Source organism: Carica papaya, chromosome 8 (assembly GCF_054855325.1).
Source record: "Carica papaya isolate Zhongbai chromosome 8, ASM5485532v1, whole genome shotgun sequence".
In the NCBI taxonomy this organism is placed as follows: domain Eukaryota; kingdom Viridiplantae; phylum Streptophyta; class Magnoliopsida; order Brassicales; family Caricaceae; genus Carica; species Carica papaya.
Window position 1 is genome coordinate 19,490,737 of NC_142316.1, and position 14,114 is coordinate 19,504,850.

A 14,114-nucleotide genomic window follows, 5' to 3' on the forward strand; every position below is an offset into this window, starting at 1 on the left:
AGAATCCGTTGCATTAGTGCTGGTATGATCCCTCATGTTTCATTCTGCACTGCAAATACATACACTATTTCTCCTCCCATCCCCCCTCCCGTCATTTGTTTCCTTGTGCGTGCACTCTGCATCTCTCTTTCTCGTTCTAATATCAAGTAATATGCCCCGGCACCGTGACTCACCTTTGCAAATGAACCAGCGGTTTATAATTCCATTCGAGCGTAACATCGAAAAACCCATCCGAAAGAAAATTGGTGCAACACGAGGGCTTCCCAAGTCGTCACCCATCCGAGTACTACTCCCACCCAAGCACACTTAACTGTGGAGTTCTGATGGGATCAGGAGCTTTAGTGCTGGTATGATCGCACCTGTTTAATTTCACGCTTCAAATACATACACTCCTTCTCCTTTCTTCCCCCTCCCGTCATTTGTTTCCTTGTGCGTTCACACTTCACCTCTCATTCTCATTCTAATATCGATTAAAATGCCCCTGCTTCTTGACTCACATTTGTGTATAAACCAGCGGACCCTAGTTCCAGAAGTGCATAACATCGAACGACCCGTCTGAAAAAAAAATGGTGCGACACGAGGACTTCCCAAGAGGTCACCCATCCGAGTACTAATCTCGCCCAAGCATACTTCACTGTGGAGTTCTGATGGGATCCGGTGCAATAGTGCTGGTATGATCGCACCCGTTTAATTTTGCGCTGCAAATACATAAACTCATTCCCCTTTCTTTCCCCTCCCGTCATTTGTTTCCTTGTGCGTGCGCACTGCACCTCCCGTTCTCGTTCTAATATCAAGTAAAATGCCACGGCGCCGTGACTCACATTTGCGAATAAACCTGAGGACCATAATTCATGTCGCTCGTAACGTCGAAAGAATCATCTGCAAAAAAATGGGTGCAACACGAGGACTTCACAAGAAAATAGGTGAAATATAAGGACTTCGCAGGAGGTAACCCATGCTAGTACTACTCTCGCCAAAGCACCCTTACCTACGGAGTTCTGATAGAATCCGTTGCATTAGTGCTGGTATGATCGCACTTATTTCATTTCGCGCTGCAAATACATACACTCCTTCTCCTTTCTTCCCCCTCCCGTCATTTGTTTCTTTGTGCGTGCGCACTGCACCTCTCGTTCTCGTTCAAATATCAAGTAAAATGCCACGGCGCCGTGGCTCACATTTGCGAATAAATCTGCGGAGCATAATTAAAGTCGCGCGTAACGTCGAGCGTCACATCTGAAAAAAAGAAAAAGGGTGCAACACGAGAACTTCCCAGGAGGTAACCCATCATTGTACTACTTTCGCCAAAGCACAGTTAACTGCGGAGTTCTGATGGGATCCGGTGCATTTGTGCTGGTGTGACCACACCTGTTTAATTTCGTGCTGAAAATACATACACTCCTTCTTCCCTCCCCCCCTCCCATCATTTGTTTCCTTGTGCGTTCACACTGCACCTCTCCTTCTCGTTCTAATATCGATTAAAATGCCCCGGATTCTTCACTCACATTTGTGTATAAACCAGTGGACCATAGTTTCAGTCGCGCGTAACGTCGAACGACCCATCTGAAAAAAAATTGTTGCGATACGAGGACTTCCCAAGAGGTCATCCATCCGAGTACTACTCTCGACCAAGCACACTTAACTGTAGAGATCTGATGGGATCAAGTGCATTAGTGCTGGTATGATGCCACTTGTTTAATTTTGCGCTTCAAATACATACACTCATTCTCTTTTCTTCCTCCTCCCGTCATTTGTTTCCTTGTGCGTGCGCACTGCACCTCCCGTACTCGTTCTAATATCAAGTAAAATGCCACGGCGCCGTGACTCACATTTGCGAATAAACCTGCGGACCATAAATCATGTCGCGCGTAACGTCGAAAGAATCATCTGCAAAAAGATGGGTGCAACACGAGGACCTCCCGAGAAAATGGGTGAAATATAAGGACTTCGCAGGAGGTAACCCATCCGAGTACTACTCTCGCCCAAGCACACTTAACTGCAGAGTTCTGATGGGATCCGGGGCTTTAGTGCTGGTATGATCGCACCTGTTTAATTTCGCGCTGCAAATACATACACTCATTCTCCTTTCTTCCCCCTCCCATCAATTGTTTCCTTGTGCGTTCACACTGCACCTCTCATTCTCGTTCTAATATCGATTAAAATGCCCCTGCTTCTTGACTCACATTTGCGTATAAACCAGCGGACCCTAGTTCCAGTCGCGTGTAATGTCGAGCGACCCGTCTGAAAAAAAATTGTTGCGACACGAGGACTTCCCAGGAGGTCACCCATCTGAGTACTACTCTCGCCCAAGCACACTTAACTGCAGAGTTCTGATAGGATCCGGTGCATTAGTGGTGGTATGATCGCACCCGGTGAATTCCGCGCTGCAAATACATAAACTCCTTCCCATTTCTTCCCCCTCCCGTCATTTATTTCCATGTGCGTGCGCACTGCACCTCCCGTGCTCGTTCTAATATCAAGTAAAATGTTACAGTGCCGTGACTCACATTTGCGAATAAACCTGAGGACCATTATTCAAGTCGCGTGTATCGTCAAAAGAATCATCTGCAAAAAATGGGTGCAACACGAGGACTTCCCAAGAAAATGGGTGAAATATAAGGACTTCGCAGGACGTCACCCATCCGAGTACTTTACTCGCCCAAGCACCCTTAACTGCAGAGTTCTGATAGAATCCGTTGCATTAGTGCTGGTATGATCCCTCATGTTTCATTCTGCACTGCAAATACATACACTCTTTCTCCTCCCATCCCCCCTCCCGTCATTTGTTTCCTTGTGCGTGCACTCTGCATCTCTCTTTCTCGCTCTAATATCAAGTAATATGCCCCGGCACCATGGCTCACCTTTGAAAATGAACCAGCGGTTTATAATTCCATTCGCGCGTAACGTCGAACAACCCATCCGAAAAAAAATAGGTGCACCACGAGGGCTTCCCAAGTGGTCACCCATCCGAGTACTACACTCGCCCAAGCACACTTAACTGCGGAGTTCTGATGGGATCCGGAGCTTTAGTGCTGGTATGATCGCACCTATTTAATTTCGCACTGCAAATTGATACACTCCTTCTCCTTTCTTCCCCCTCCCGTCATTTGTTTCCTTGTGCGTTCACACTTCACCTCTCATTCTTGTTCTAATATCGATTAAAATGCCCCTGCTTATTGACTCACATTTGCGTGTAAACCAGCGGACCCTAGTTCCAGACGCGCGTAACGTCGAACGACCCGTCTGAAAAAAATTGGTGCGACACGAGGACTTCCCAGGAGGTCACCCATCCGATTACTAATCTCGCCCAAGCACACTTCACTGCGGAGTTCTGATGGGATCCGGTGCATTAGTGCTGGTGTGATCGCACCTGTTTAATTGTTGCGATACGAGTACTTCCCAAGAGGTCACCCATCCGAGTACTACTCTTGCCCAAGCACACTTAACTGCAGAGTTCTGATGGGATCCCGTGCATTATTGCCGGTATGATGCCACTTGTTTAATTTTGCGCTACGAATACATACGCTCCTTCTCTTTTCTTCCTCCTCCCGTCATTTGTTTCCTTGTGCGTGCGCACTGCACCTCTCCTTCTCGTTTTAATATCGATTAAAATGCCCTTGCTTCTTGACTCACAATTGCGTATAAACCAGCGGACCCCAGTTCTAGTCTCGTGTAACGTCGAACGACCTCTCTGAAAAAAAATTTATGCGACACAAGGAATTCCCAGGAGGTCACCCATCCGAGTTCTACTCTCGCCCAAGCACACTTAACTACGGAGTTCTGATTGAATCCGGTGCATTAGTGCTGGTATGATCGCACCCGTTTAATTTTGCGCTGCAAATACATAAATTCCTTCTCCTTTCTTCCCCCTCCCGTCATTTGTTTCCTTGTGCGTGCGCACTGCACCTCCCGGGCTAGTTCTAATATCAAGTAAAATCCTACGGTGCCGTGACTCACATTTGCGAATAAACCTGAGGACCATTATTCAAGTCGCGCGTATCGTCGAAAGAATCATCTGTAAAAAAATGGGTGCAACACGAGGACTTCCTAAGAAAATGGGTGAAATATAAGGACTTCGCAGGAGGTCACCCATTCTAGTGCTACTCTCGCCCAAGCACCCTTAACTTGAGGAGTTCTGATAGAATCCGTTTCATTGGTGCTGGTATGATTTCTCATGGTTCATTCTGCGTTGCAAATACATAAACTTTTTCTCCCTCCATCCCCCCTCCCGTCATTTGTTTCCTTGTGCGTGCACTCTGCATCTCTCCTTCTCATTCTAATATCGATTAAAATGCCCCTACTTCTTGACTCACATTTGCGTATAAACCAGCGGATCCCAGTTCCAGTCGCGCGTAACGTCGAACGAACCGTCTGGAAAAAAATTTGTGCGACACGAGGACTTCCCAGGAAGTCACCCATCCGAGTTCTACTCTCGCCCAAGCACACTTGACTGCGGAGTTCTGATGGAATCTGGTGCATTAGTGCTGGTATGATCGCAACCGTTTAATTCTGCGATGCATATACATAAACTCCTTCTCCTTTCTTCCCCCTCCCGTCATTTGTTTCCTTGTGCGTGCACACTGCACCTCTCGTTCTCGTTCAAATATCAAGTAAAATGTCAGGGCGCCGTGACTCACATTTGCGAATAAATTTACGGACCATAATTAAAGTCGCGCGTAACGTCGAACGGCACATCTGAAAAAAAAAAATGGGTGCAACACGAGAACTTCCCAGGAGGTAACCCATCATTGTACTACTTTCGCCAAAGCACACTTAACTGCGGAGTTCTGATGGGATCCGGTGCATTTGTGCTGGTGTGACCGAACCTGTTTAATTTCGTGCTGAAAATACGTACACTATTTCTTCCCTCCCCCCTCCCATCATTTGTTTCCTTGTGCGTTCACATTGCACCTCTCATTCTCGTTCTAATATCGATTAAAATGCCCCTGATTCTTGACTCACATTTGCGTATAAACCAGCGGACCATAGTTCCAGTCGCGCGTAACTTCGAACGACCCGTCTGAAAAAAAATTGGTGCGACACGAGGACTTCCCAGGTGGTCACCCATCCGAGTACTATTCTCGCCCAAGCAAACTTAACTGCAGAGTTCTGATGGGATCCAGTGCATTAGTGCTGGTATGATCGCACTCGTTTAATTCCGCACTGCAAATAAATAAACTCCTTCTCCTTTCTTCCCCCTCCCGTCATTTGTTTCCTTGTGCGTGCGCACTGCACCTCCCGTGCTCGATCTAATATCAAGTAAAATGCCACGGCGCCATGACTCACATTTGCGAATAAACCTGCAGACCATAAATCAAGTCGCGCATAACGTCGAAAGAATCATCTGCAAAAAGATGGGTGCAACACGAGGACCTCCCAAGAAAATGGGTGAAATATAAGGACTTCGCAGGAGGTCACCCATCCGAGTACTTTACTTGCCCAAGCACCCTTAACTGTAGAGTTCTGATAGAATCCGTTGTATTAGTGCTGGTATGATCCCTCATGTTTCATTCTGCACTGCAAATACATACACTCTTTCTCCTCCCATCCCCCCTCCCGTCATTTGTTTCCTTGTGCGTGCACTCTGCATCTCTCTTTCTCGTTCTAATATCAAGTAATATGCCCCGGCACCGTGACTCACCTTTGAAAATGAACCAGCAGTTTATAACTCCATTCGCGCGTAACGTCGAACAACCCATCCGAAATAAAATAGGTGCAACACGAGGGCTTCCCAGGAGCTCACCCATCCGAGTACTAATCTCGCCCAAGCACACTTAACTGCGGAGTTCTGATGGGATCCGGTGCATTAGTGCTGTTATGATCGCACCTGTTTAATTTCGCGCTGCAAATACATAAACTCATTCTCCTTTCTTACCCCTCCCGCCATTTGTTTCCTTGTGCGTGCGCACTGCACCTCCTGTGCTCGTTCTAATATCAAGTAAAATGCTACGGTGCCGTGACTCACATTTACGAATAACCCTGAGGACCATAATTCAAGTTGCGCGTATCGTCAAAAGAATCATCTGCAAAAAAATGGGTGCAACACGAGGACTTCCTAAGAAAATGGGTGAAATATAAGGACTTCGCAGGAGGTCACCCATCCTAGTGCTACTCTCGCCCAAGCACCCCTAACTTGCAGAGTTCTGATAGAATCCGTTGCATTGGTGCTGGTATGATTGCTCATGTTTAATTCTGCGCTGCAAATACATACACTTTTTCTCCCTCCATCACCGCTCTCGTCATTTGTTTCCTTGTGCGTGCACTCTGCATCTCTCCTTCTCGTTTTAATATCGATTAAAATGCCCCTGCTTCTTGACTCACATTTGCGTATAAACCAGTGGACCCTAGTTCCAGTCGCGCGTAACGTCGAACGACCCGTCTGAAAAAAAAAATTAGTGCGACACGAGGACTTCCCAGGAGGTCACCCATCTGAGTACTACTCTCGCCCAAGCACACTTATCTGCGGAGTTCTGATGGGATCCGGTGCATTAGTGCTGGTATGATCGCACCAGTTTAATTTCGCACTGCAAATACATAAACTCCTTCTCCTTTCTTCCCCCTCCCGTTATTTGTTTCCTTGTTCGTGCGTACTGCACCTCTTGTTCTCGTTCAAATATCAACTAAAATGCCACGGTGCCATGACTCACATTTGCGAATAAATCTACGGACCATAATTAAAGTCGCGCGTAACGTCGAACGGCACATTTGAAAAAAAGAAAATGGGTGCAACACGGGAACTTCCCAGGAGGTAACCCATCATTGTACTACTTTCACCAAAGCACACTTAACTTCGGAGTTCTGATGGGATCCGGTGCATTTGTGCTGGTGTGACCGCACCTGTTTAATTTCGTGCTGAAAATACATACACTCCTTCTTCCCTCCCCCCCTCCCATCATTTGTTTTCTTGTGCGTTCACACTGCACCTCTCCTTCTCGTTCTAATATCGATAAAAATGCCCCTGATTTTTGACTCACATTTGCGTATAAACTAGTGGACTATAGTTCCAGTCGCGCGTAACGTCGAACGACCCATCTGAAAAAAAATTGTTGCGATACGAGGACTTCCCAAGAGGTCACCCATCCGAGTACTACTCTCGCCCAAGCACAGTTAACTGCAGAGTTCTGATGGGATCCAGTGCATTAGTGCTGGTATGATGCCACTTGTTTAATTTTGCGCTTCAAATATATACACTCCTTCTCTTTTCTTTCTCCTCCCGTCATTTGTTTCCTTGTGCGTGCGCACTGCACCTCCCCTACTCGTTATAATATCAAGTAAAATGCCACGGTGCCGTGACTCAAATTTGCAAATAAACCTGCGAACCATAAATCAAGTCGCGCGTAACGTCGAAAGAATCATCTGCAAAAAGATGGGTGCAACACGAGGACCTCCCAAGAAAATGGGTGAAATATAAGGACTTCGCAGGAGGTCACCGATCCGAGTACTTTTCTCGCCCAAGCACCCTTAACTGCGGAGTTCTGATAGAATCCGTTGCATTAGTGCTGGTATGATCCCTCATGTTTCATTCTGCACTGCAAATACATACACTCTTTCTCCTTCCATCCCCCCTCCCGTCATTTGTTTCCTTGTGCGTGCACTCTGCATCTTTCTTTCTCATTCTAATATCAAGTAATATGCCCCGGCACCATGACTCACCTTTGCAAATGAACCAGCAGATTATAATTCCATTCTCGCGTAACGTCGAACAACCCATCTGAAAAAAAATAGGTGCAACACGAGGGCTTCCCAGGTGGTCACCCATTCGAGTACTACCCTCGCCCAAGCACACTTAACTGCGGAGTTCTGATGGGATCCGGAGCTTTAGTGCTGGTATGATCGCACCCGTTTAATTCCGCGCTGCAAATACATAAACTCCTTATCCTTTCTTCCCCCTTCCGTCATTTGTTTCCTTGTGCGTTCGCACTTCACCTCTCATTCTCGCTGTAATATCGATTAAAATGCCCTTGCTTCTTAACTCACATTTGCGTATAAACCAGCGGACCCTAGTTCCAGACGCGCGTAACGTCCAACGACCCGTCTGAAAAAAAATTGGTGCGACACGAGGACTTCTTAGGAGGTCACCCATCCGAGTACTAATGTCGCCCAAGCACACTTAACTGCGGAGTTCTGATGGGATCTAGTGCATTAGTGCTGTTATGATCGCGCCTGTTTAATTTCGCGCTGCAAATAGATAAACTCATTCTCCTTTCTTCCCCCTCCCACCATTTGTTTCCTTGTGCGTACGCACTGCACCTCCCGTGCTCGTTCTAATTTCAAGTAAAATGCTAAGGTGCCGTGACTCACATTTGCGAATAAACCTGAGGACCATAATTCAAGTCGCGCGTATCGTCGAAAGAATCATCTGCAAAAAAATGGGTGCAACACGAGGATTTCCTAAGAAAATGGGTGAAATTTAATGACTCCGCATGAGGTCACCCATCCTAGTGCTACTCTCGCCCAAGCACCCCTAACTTGCGGAGTTCTGATAAAATTCGTTGCATTGGTGCTGGTATGATTGCTCATGTTTCATTCTGCGCTGCAAATACATACACTTTTTCTCCCTCCATCACCTCTCCCGTCATTTGTTTCCTTGTGCGTGCACTCTGCATCTCTCCTTCTCGTTCTAATATCGATTAAAATGCCCCTACTTCTTGACTCACATTTGCGCATAAACCAGTGGACCCTAGTTCCAGTCGCGCGTAACGTCGAACGACCCGTCTGAAAAAAAAAATTAGTGCGACACGAGGACTTCCCAGGAGGTCACCCATCCGAGTACTACTCTCGCCCAAGCACACTTATCTGCGGAGTTCTGATGGGATCCGGTGCATTAGTGCTGGTATGATCGCACTAGTTTAATTTCGCGCTGCAAATACATAAACTCCTTCTCCTTTCCATCCCCCCTCCCGTCATTTGTTTCCTTGTACGTGCACTCTGCATCTCTCTTTCTCGTTCTAATATCAAGTAATATGCTCCGGCACCGTGACTCACCTTTACAAATGAACCAGCAGTTTATAATTTCATTCGCGCGTAACGTCGAACAACCCATCCGAAAAAAAATAGGTGCAACACGAGGGCTTCCCAAGTCGTCACCCATCCGAGTACTACCCTCGCCCAAGCACACTTAACTGCGGAGTTCTGATGGGATCCGGAGCTTTAGTGCTGGTATGATCGCACCTGTTTAAGTTCGCGCTGGAAATACATACACTCCTTATCCTTTCTTCCACCTCCCGTCATTTGTTTCCTTGTGCGTTCACACTTCACCTCTCATTCTCGTTCTAATATCGATTAAAATGCCCCTGCTTCTTGACTCACATTTGCGTATAAACCAGCGGACCCTATTTCCAAATGCGCGTAATGTCGAATGACTCGTCTGAAAAAAAATTGGTGCGACACGAGGACTTCCTAGGAGGTCACCCATCCGAGTACTAATCTCGCCCAAGCACAGTTAACTGCGGAGTTCTGATGGGATCCGGTGCATTAGTGCTGTTATGATCGCACCTGTTTGATTTCGCGCTGCAAATACATAAACTCATTCTCCTTTCTTCCCCCTCCCGCCATTTGTTTCCTTGTGCGTGCGCACTGCACCTCCCGTGCTCGTTCTAATATCAAGTAAAATGCTACGTTGCCGTGACTCACATTTGCGAATAAACCTGAGGACCATAATTCAAGTCGCGCGTAACGTCGAAAGAATCATCTGCAAAAAAATGCTTACAACACGCGGACTTCCTAAGAAAATGGGTGAAATATAAGGACTTCGCAGGAGGTCACCCATCCTAGTGCTACTCTCGCCCAAGCACCCCTAACTTGCGGAGTTCTGATAGAATCCGTTGCATTGGTGCTGGTATGATTGCTCATGTTTCATTCTGCGCTGCAAATACATACACTTTTTCTCCCTCCATCCCCCCTCCCATCATTTGTTTCCTTGTGCGTGCACTCTGCATCTCTCCTTCTCGTTCTAATATCCATTAAAATGCCCCTACTTCTTTACTCACATTTGCGTATAAAACAGTGGACCCTAGTTCCAGTCGTGCGTAACGTCGAACAACTAGTCTGAAAAAAAAAATCAGTGCGACACGAGGACTTCCCATGAGGTCACCCATCCGAGTACTACTCTCGCCCAAGCACACTTATCTGCGGAGTTCTGATGGGATCTGTTGCATTAGTGCTGGTATGATCGCACTAGTTTAATTTCGTACTGCAAATACATAAACTCCTTCTCCTTTCTTCCCCCTCCCGTCATTAGTTTCCTTGTGCGTGCGCACTGCACCTCTCGTTCTCGTTCAAATATCAAGTAAAATGCCATGGCGCCGTGACTCACATTTTCGAATAAATCTGCGGACCATAATTAAAGTCGCGCGTAACGTCGAACGGCACATCTGAAAAAAAGAAAATGGGTGCAATACGAGAACTTCCTAGGAGGTAACCCATCATTGTACTACTTTCGCCAAAGCACACTTAACTTCGGAGTTCTGATGGGATCCGGTGCATTTGTGCTGGTGTGACCGCACCTGTTTAATTTCATGTTGAAAATACATACACTCCTTCTTCCCTCCCCCCCTCCCATCATTTATTTCCTTGTGCGTTCACACTGCACCTCTCCTTCTCCTTCTAATATCGATAAAAATGCCCCTGATTTTTGACTCACATTTGCGTATAAACCAGCAGACCATAGTTCCAGTCGCGCGTAACGTCGAACAACCCATCTGAAAAAAAATTGTTGCGATACGAGGACTTCCCAAGAGGTCACCCATCCGAGTACTACTCTCGCCCAAGCACACTTAACTGCAGAGTTCTGATGGGATCCAGTGCATTAGTGCTGATATGATGCCACTTGTTTAATTTTGCGCTTCAAATACATACACTCCTGTTTTCTTCATCCTCCCGTCATTTGTTTCCTTGTGCGTGCGCACTGCACCTCCCGTACTCGTTCTAATATCAAGTAAAATGCCACGGCGCCGTGACTCAAACTTGTGAATAAACCTGCGGACCATAAATCAAGTCGCGCGTAACGTCGAAAGAATCATCTGCAAAAAGATGGGTGCAACACGAGGACCTCCCAAGAAAATGGGTGAAATATAAGGACTTCGCAGGAGGTCACCCATCCGAGTACTTTTCTCGCCCAAGCACCCTTAACTGCGGAGTTCTGATAGAATCCGTTGCATTAGTGCTGGTATGATCCCTCATGTTTCATTCTGCACTGCAAATACATACACTCTTTCTCCTTCCATCCCCCCTCCCGTCATTTGTTTCCTTGTGCGTCCACTCTGCATCTCTCTTTCTCGTTCTAATATCAAGTAATATGCCCCGGCACCGTGACTCACCTTTGCAAATGAACCAGCGGTTTATAATTCCATTCGCGCGTAACGTCGAACAACCAATTCGAAAAAAAATAGGTTCAACACGAGGGCTTCCCAAGTGGTCACCCATCCGAGTACTACTCTCGCCCAAGCACACTTAACTACGGAGCTCTGATGGGATCCGGAGCTTTAGTGCTGGTATGATCGCACCTATTTAATTTCGCGCTGCAAATACATACACTCTTTCTCCTTTCTTCCCCCTCCCGTCATTTGTTTCCTTGTGCGTTCACACTTCACCTCTCATTCTCGTTCTAATATCGATTAAAATACCCCTGCTTCTTGACTCACATTTGCGTATAAACCAGCGGACCCTAGTTCCAGACGCGCGTAACGTCGAACGACCCGTCTGAAAAAAAATTAGTGCGACACGAGGACTTCCTAGGAGGTCACCCATCCGAGTACTAATCTCGCCCAAGCACACTTCACTGCGGAGTTCTGATGGGATCCGGTGCATTAGTGCTGGTATGATCGCACCTGTTTAATTGTGCGCTGCAAATACAAAATCTCATTCTCCTTTCTTCCCCCTCCCGTCATTTTTTTCTTTGTGCGTGCGCACTGCACCTCCCGTTCTCGTTCTAATATCAAGTAAAATACTACAGCGCCGTGACACACATTTGCGAATAAACCTGAGGACCATAATTCAAGTCGCGTGTATCGTCGAAGAATCATCTGCAAAAAAATGGGTGCAACACGAGGACTTCACAAGAAAATGGGTGAAATATAAGGACTTTGCAGGAGGTAACCCATGCTAGTACTACTCTCGCCCAAGCACCCTTACCTACGGAGTTCTGATAGAATCCGTTGCATTATTGCTGGTATGATCGCACCTGTTTGATTCCTTGCTGAAAATACATACACTCCTTCTCCTTCCCTCCCCCTCCCATCAATTGTTTCCTTGTGCGTTCACACTGCACTTGTCCTTCTCGTTCTAATATCGATTAAAATGCCCCAGCTTCTTGACTCACATTTGCGTATAAACCAGCGGACCCTAGTTCCAGTCGCGCGTAGCGTCGAACGTCCTGTCTGAAAAAAATTAGTGCGATACGAGGACTTCCCAGGAGGTCACCCATCCGAGTACTACTCTCGCACAAGCACACATAACTGCGGAGTTCTGACGGGATCCGGTGCATTAGTGCTGGTATGATTGCACCTGTTTAATTTCGCGCTGCAAATACATACATTCCTTCTCCTTTCTTCCCCCTCCCGTCATTTGTTTCCTTGTGCGTTCACACTTCACCTCTCATTCTCGTTCTAATATCCATTAAAATACCCCTGCTTCTTGACTAACATTTGCGTATAAACTAGCGGACCCTACTTCTAGACGCGCGTAACGTCGAACGACCCGTCTGAAAAAAAATTGGTGCGACACGAGGACTTCCCAGGAGGTCACCCATCCGAGAACTAATCTCGCCTAAGCACACTTCCCTGCGGAGTCCTGATGGGATCCGGTGCATTAGTGCTGGTATGATCGCACCTGTTTAATTTTGTGCTGCAAATACATAAACTCATTCTCCCTTCTTCCCACTCCCGTCATTTTTTTCCTTGTGCGTGCGCACTGCACCTCCTGTTCTCGTTCTAATATCAAGTAAAATGCTACAGCGCCGTGACTCACATTTGCGAATAAACCTGAGGACCATAATTCAAGTCGCGCGTAACGTCGAAGGAATTATCTGCAAAACAATGGGTGCAATACGAGGACTTCACAAGAAAATGGGTGAAATATAAGGACTTCGCAGGAGGTAACCCATGCTAGTACTACTCTCGCCCAAGCACCCTTACCTACGGAGTTCTGATAGAATCCGTTGTATTATTGCTTGTATGATCGCACCTGTTTCATTCCTTGCTGAAAATACATACACTCCTTCTCCTTCCCTCCCCCTCCCATCAATTGTTTCCTTGTGCGTTCACACTGCACTTCTCATTCTCGTTCTAATATCGATTAAAATGCCCCTGCTTCCTGACTCACATTTGCGTATAAACCAGCGGACCCTAGTTCCAGTCGCGCGTAGCGTCTAAAGACCTGTCTGAAAAAAATTAGTGCGATACGAGGACTTCCCAGGAGGTCACCCATCCGAGTACTACTCTCGCACAAGCACACATAACTGCGGAGTTCTGATGGGATCCGGTGCATTAGTGCTGGTATGATTGCACCTGTTTAATTTCGCGCTGCAAATACATACACTCCTCCTTTCTTCCCCCTCCCGTCATTTGTTTCCGTGTGCGTTCACACTTCACCTCTCATTCTCGTTCTAATATCGATTAAAATGCCCCTGCTTCTTGACTCACATTTTCGTATAAACCAGCGGACCCTAGTTCCAGTCGCGCGTAGCGTCGAACGACCCGTCTGAAAAAAATTGGTGCGATACGAGGACTTGCTAGGAGGTCACCCATCCGAGTACTACTCTCGCACAAGCACACTTAACTGCGGAGTTCTGATGGGATCCGGTGCATTAGTGCTGGTATGATCGCACTTGTTTAATTGCGCGCTGCAAATACATAAACTCCTTCTCCTTTCTTCCCCCTGTCGTCATTTGTTTCCTTGTGCGTGCGCACAACACCTACCGTGCTCGTTCTAATATCAAGTAAAATGCTACGGTGCCGTGACTCACATTTGCGAATAAACCTGAGGACCATAATTCAAGTCACGCGTATCGTCGAAAGAATCATTTGCAAAAAAATGGGTGCAACACGAGGACTTCCTAAGAAAATGGGTGAAATATAAGGACTTCGCAGAAGGTCACCCATCCTAGTGCTACTCTCGCC

The 14,114-nt window shown here is 46.8% G+C and overlaps 6 non-coding genes and 25 pseudogenes across 6 annotated transcripts; all 31 read right to left on the reverse strand.

Moving 5' to 3' along the window:
- Positions 1-242: 242 nt before the first annotated feature.
- On the reverse strand, positions 243-361 carry LOC148249527 (5S ribosomal RNA; annotated as a pseudogene).
- A 205-nt stretch (positions 362-566) lies between these two features.
- LOC148249528 (5S ribosomal RNA) lies at positions 567-685 on the reverse strand (annotated as a pseudogene).
- Positions 686-1,248: 563 nt separating this feature from the next.
- On the reverse strand, positions 1,249-1,367 carry LOC148249529 (5S ribosomal RNA; annotated as a pseudogene).
- Positions 1,368-1,571: 204 nt separating this feature from the next.
- LOC148249530 (5S ribosomal RNA) lies at positions 1,572-1,689 on the reverse strand (annotated as a pseudogene).
- Positions 1,690-1,925: 236 nt separating this feature from the next.
- Positions 1,926-2,044, reverse strand: LOC148249531 (5S ribosomal RNA; annotated as a pseudogene).
- Positions 2,045-2,249: 205 nt separating this feature from the next.
- On the reverse strand, positions 2,250-2,368 carry LOC148249532 (5S ribosomal RNA; annotated as a pseudogene).
- A 559-nt stretch (positions 2,369-2,927) lies between these two features.
- On the reverse strand, positions 2,928-3,046 carry LOC148249533 (5S ribosomal RNA). The gene has a single exon (XR_015814837.1). It is a non-coding gene; the product is annotated as a 5S ribosomal RNA (ribosomal RNA).
- A 204-nt stretch (positions 3,047-3,250) lies between these two features.
- LOC148249534 (5S ribosomal RNA) lies at positions 3,251-3,369 on the reverse strand (annotated as a pseudogene).
- Positions 3,370-3,375: 6 nt separating this feature from the next.
- On the reverse strand, positions 3,376-3,493 carry LOC148249535 (5S ribosomal RNA; annotated as a pseudogene).
- Positions 3,494-3,699: 206 nt separating this feature from the next.
- LOC148249536 (5S ribosomal RNA) lies at positions 3,700-3,818 on the reverse strand (annotated as a pseudogene).
- A 561-nt stretch (positions 3,819-4,379) lies between these two features.
- LOC148249537 (5S ribosomal RNA) lies at positions 4,380-4,498 on the reverse strand (annotated as a pseudogene).
- A 208-nt stretch (positions 4,499-4,706) lies between these two features.
- Positions 4,707-4,825, reverse strand: LOC148249538 (5S ribosomal RNA; annotated as a pseudogene).
- Positions 4,826-5,028: 203 nt separating this feature from the next.
- LOC148249539 (5S ribosomal RNA) lies at positions 5,029-5,147 on the reverse strand (annotated as a pseudogene).
- A 560-nt stretch (positions 5,148-5,707) lies between these two features.
- On the reverse strand, positions 5,708-5,826 carry LOC148249540 (5S ribosomal RNA; annotated as a pseudogene).
- A 563-nt stretch (positions 5,827-6,389) lies between these two features.
- Positions 6,390-6,508, reverse strand: LOC148249541 (5S ribosomal RNA). Its single transcript, XR_015815717.1, has one exon. It is a non-coding gene; the product is annotated as a 5S ribosomal RNA (ribosomal RNA).
- Positions 6,509-6,717: 209 nt separating this feature from the next.
- LOC148249542 (5S ribosomal RNA) lies at positions 6,718-6,836 on the reverse strand (annotated as a pseudogene).
- A 204-nt stretch (positions 6,837-7,040) lies between these two features.
- Positions 7,041-7,158, reverse strand: LOC148249543 (5S ribosomal RNA; annotated as a pseudogene).
- A 561-nt stretch (positions 7,159-7,719) lies between these two features.
- Positions 7,720-7,838, reverse strand: LOC148249544 (5S ribosomal RNA). The gene has a single exon (XR_015815694.1). It is a non-coding gene; the product is annotated as a 5S ribosomal RNA (ribosomal RNA).
- Positions 7,839-8,043: 205 nt separating this feature from the next.
- LOC148249545 (5S ribosomal RNA) lies at positions 8,044-8,162 on the reverse strand (annotated as a pseudogene).
- A 563-nt stretch (positions 8,163-8,725) lies between these two features.
- LOC148249546 (5S ribosomal RNA) lies at positions 8,726-8,844 on the reverse strand. Its single transcript, XR_015814535.1, has one exon. It is a non-coding gene; the product is annotated as a 5S ribosomal RNA (ribosomal RNA).
- Positions 8,845-9,051: 207 nt separating this feature from the next.
- Positions 9,052-9,170, reverse strand: LOC148249547 (5S ribosomal RNA). Its single transcript, XR_015814536.1, has one exon. It is a non-coding gene; the product is annotated as a 5S ribosomal RNA (ribosomal RNA).
- Positions 9,171-9,375: 205 nt separating this feature from the next.
- On the reverse strand, positions 9,376-9,494 carry LOC148249548 (5S ribosomal RNA; annotated as a pseudogene).
- A 563-nt stretch (positions 9,495-10,057) lies between these two features.
- On the reverse strand, positions 10,058-10,176 carry LOC148249549 (5S ribosomal RNA; annotated as a pseudogene).
- A 209-nt stretch (positions 10,177-10,385) lies between these two features.
- Positions 10,386-10,504, reverse strand: LOC148249550 (5S ribosomal RNA; annotated as a pseudogene).
- Positions 10,505-10,708: 204 nt separating this feature from the next.
- On the reverse strand, positions 10,709-10,826 carry LOC148249551 (5S ribosomal RNA; annotated as a pseudogene).
- A 558-nt stretch (positions 10,827-11,384) lies between these two features.
- Positions 11,385-11,503, reverse strand: LOC148249552 (5S ribosomal RNA; annotated as a pseudogene).
- A 205-nt stretch (positions 11,504-11,708) lies between these two features.
- On the reverse strand, positions 11,709-11,827 carry LOC148249553 (5S ribosomal RNA). Its single transcript, XR_015815222.1, has one exon. It is a non-coding gene; the product is annotated as a 5S ribosomal RNA (ribosomal RNA).
- Positions 11,828-12,384: 557 nt separating this feature from the next.
- LOC148249554 (5S ribosomal RNA) lies at positions 12,385-12,503 on the reverse strand (annotated as a pseudogene).
- A 205-nt stretch (positions 12,504-12,708) lies between these two features.
- Positions 12,709-12,827, reverse strand: LOC148249555 (5S ribosomal RNA; annotated as a pseudogene).
- Positions 12,828-13,385: 558 nt separating this feature from the next.
- LOC148249556 (5S ribosomal RNA) lies at positions 13,386-13,504 on the reverse strand (annotated as a pseudogene).
- Positions 13,505-13,705: 201 nt separating this feature from the next.
- LOC148249557 (5S ribosomal RNA) lies at positions 13,706-13,824 on the reverse strand (annotated as a pseudogene).
- Between the last annotated feature and the right edge of the window lie 290 nt (positions 13,825-14,114).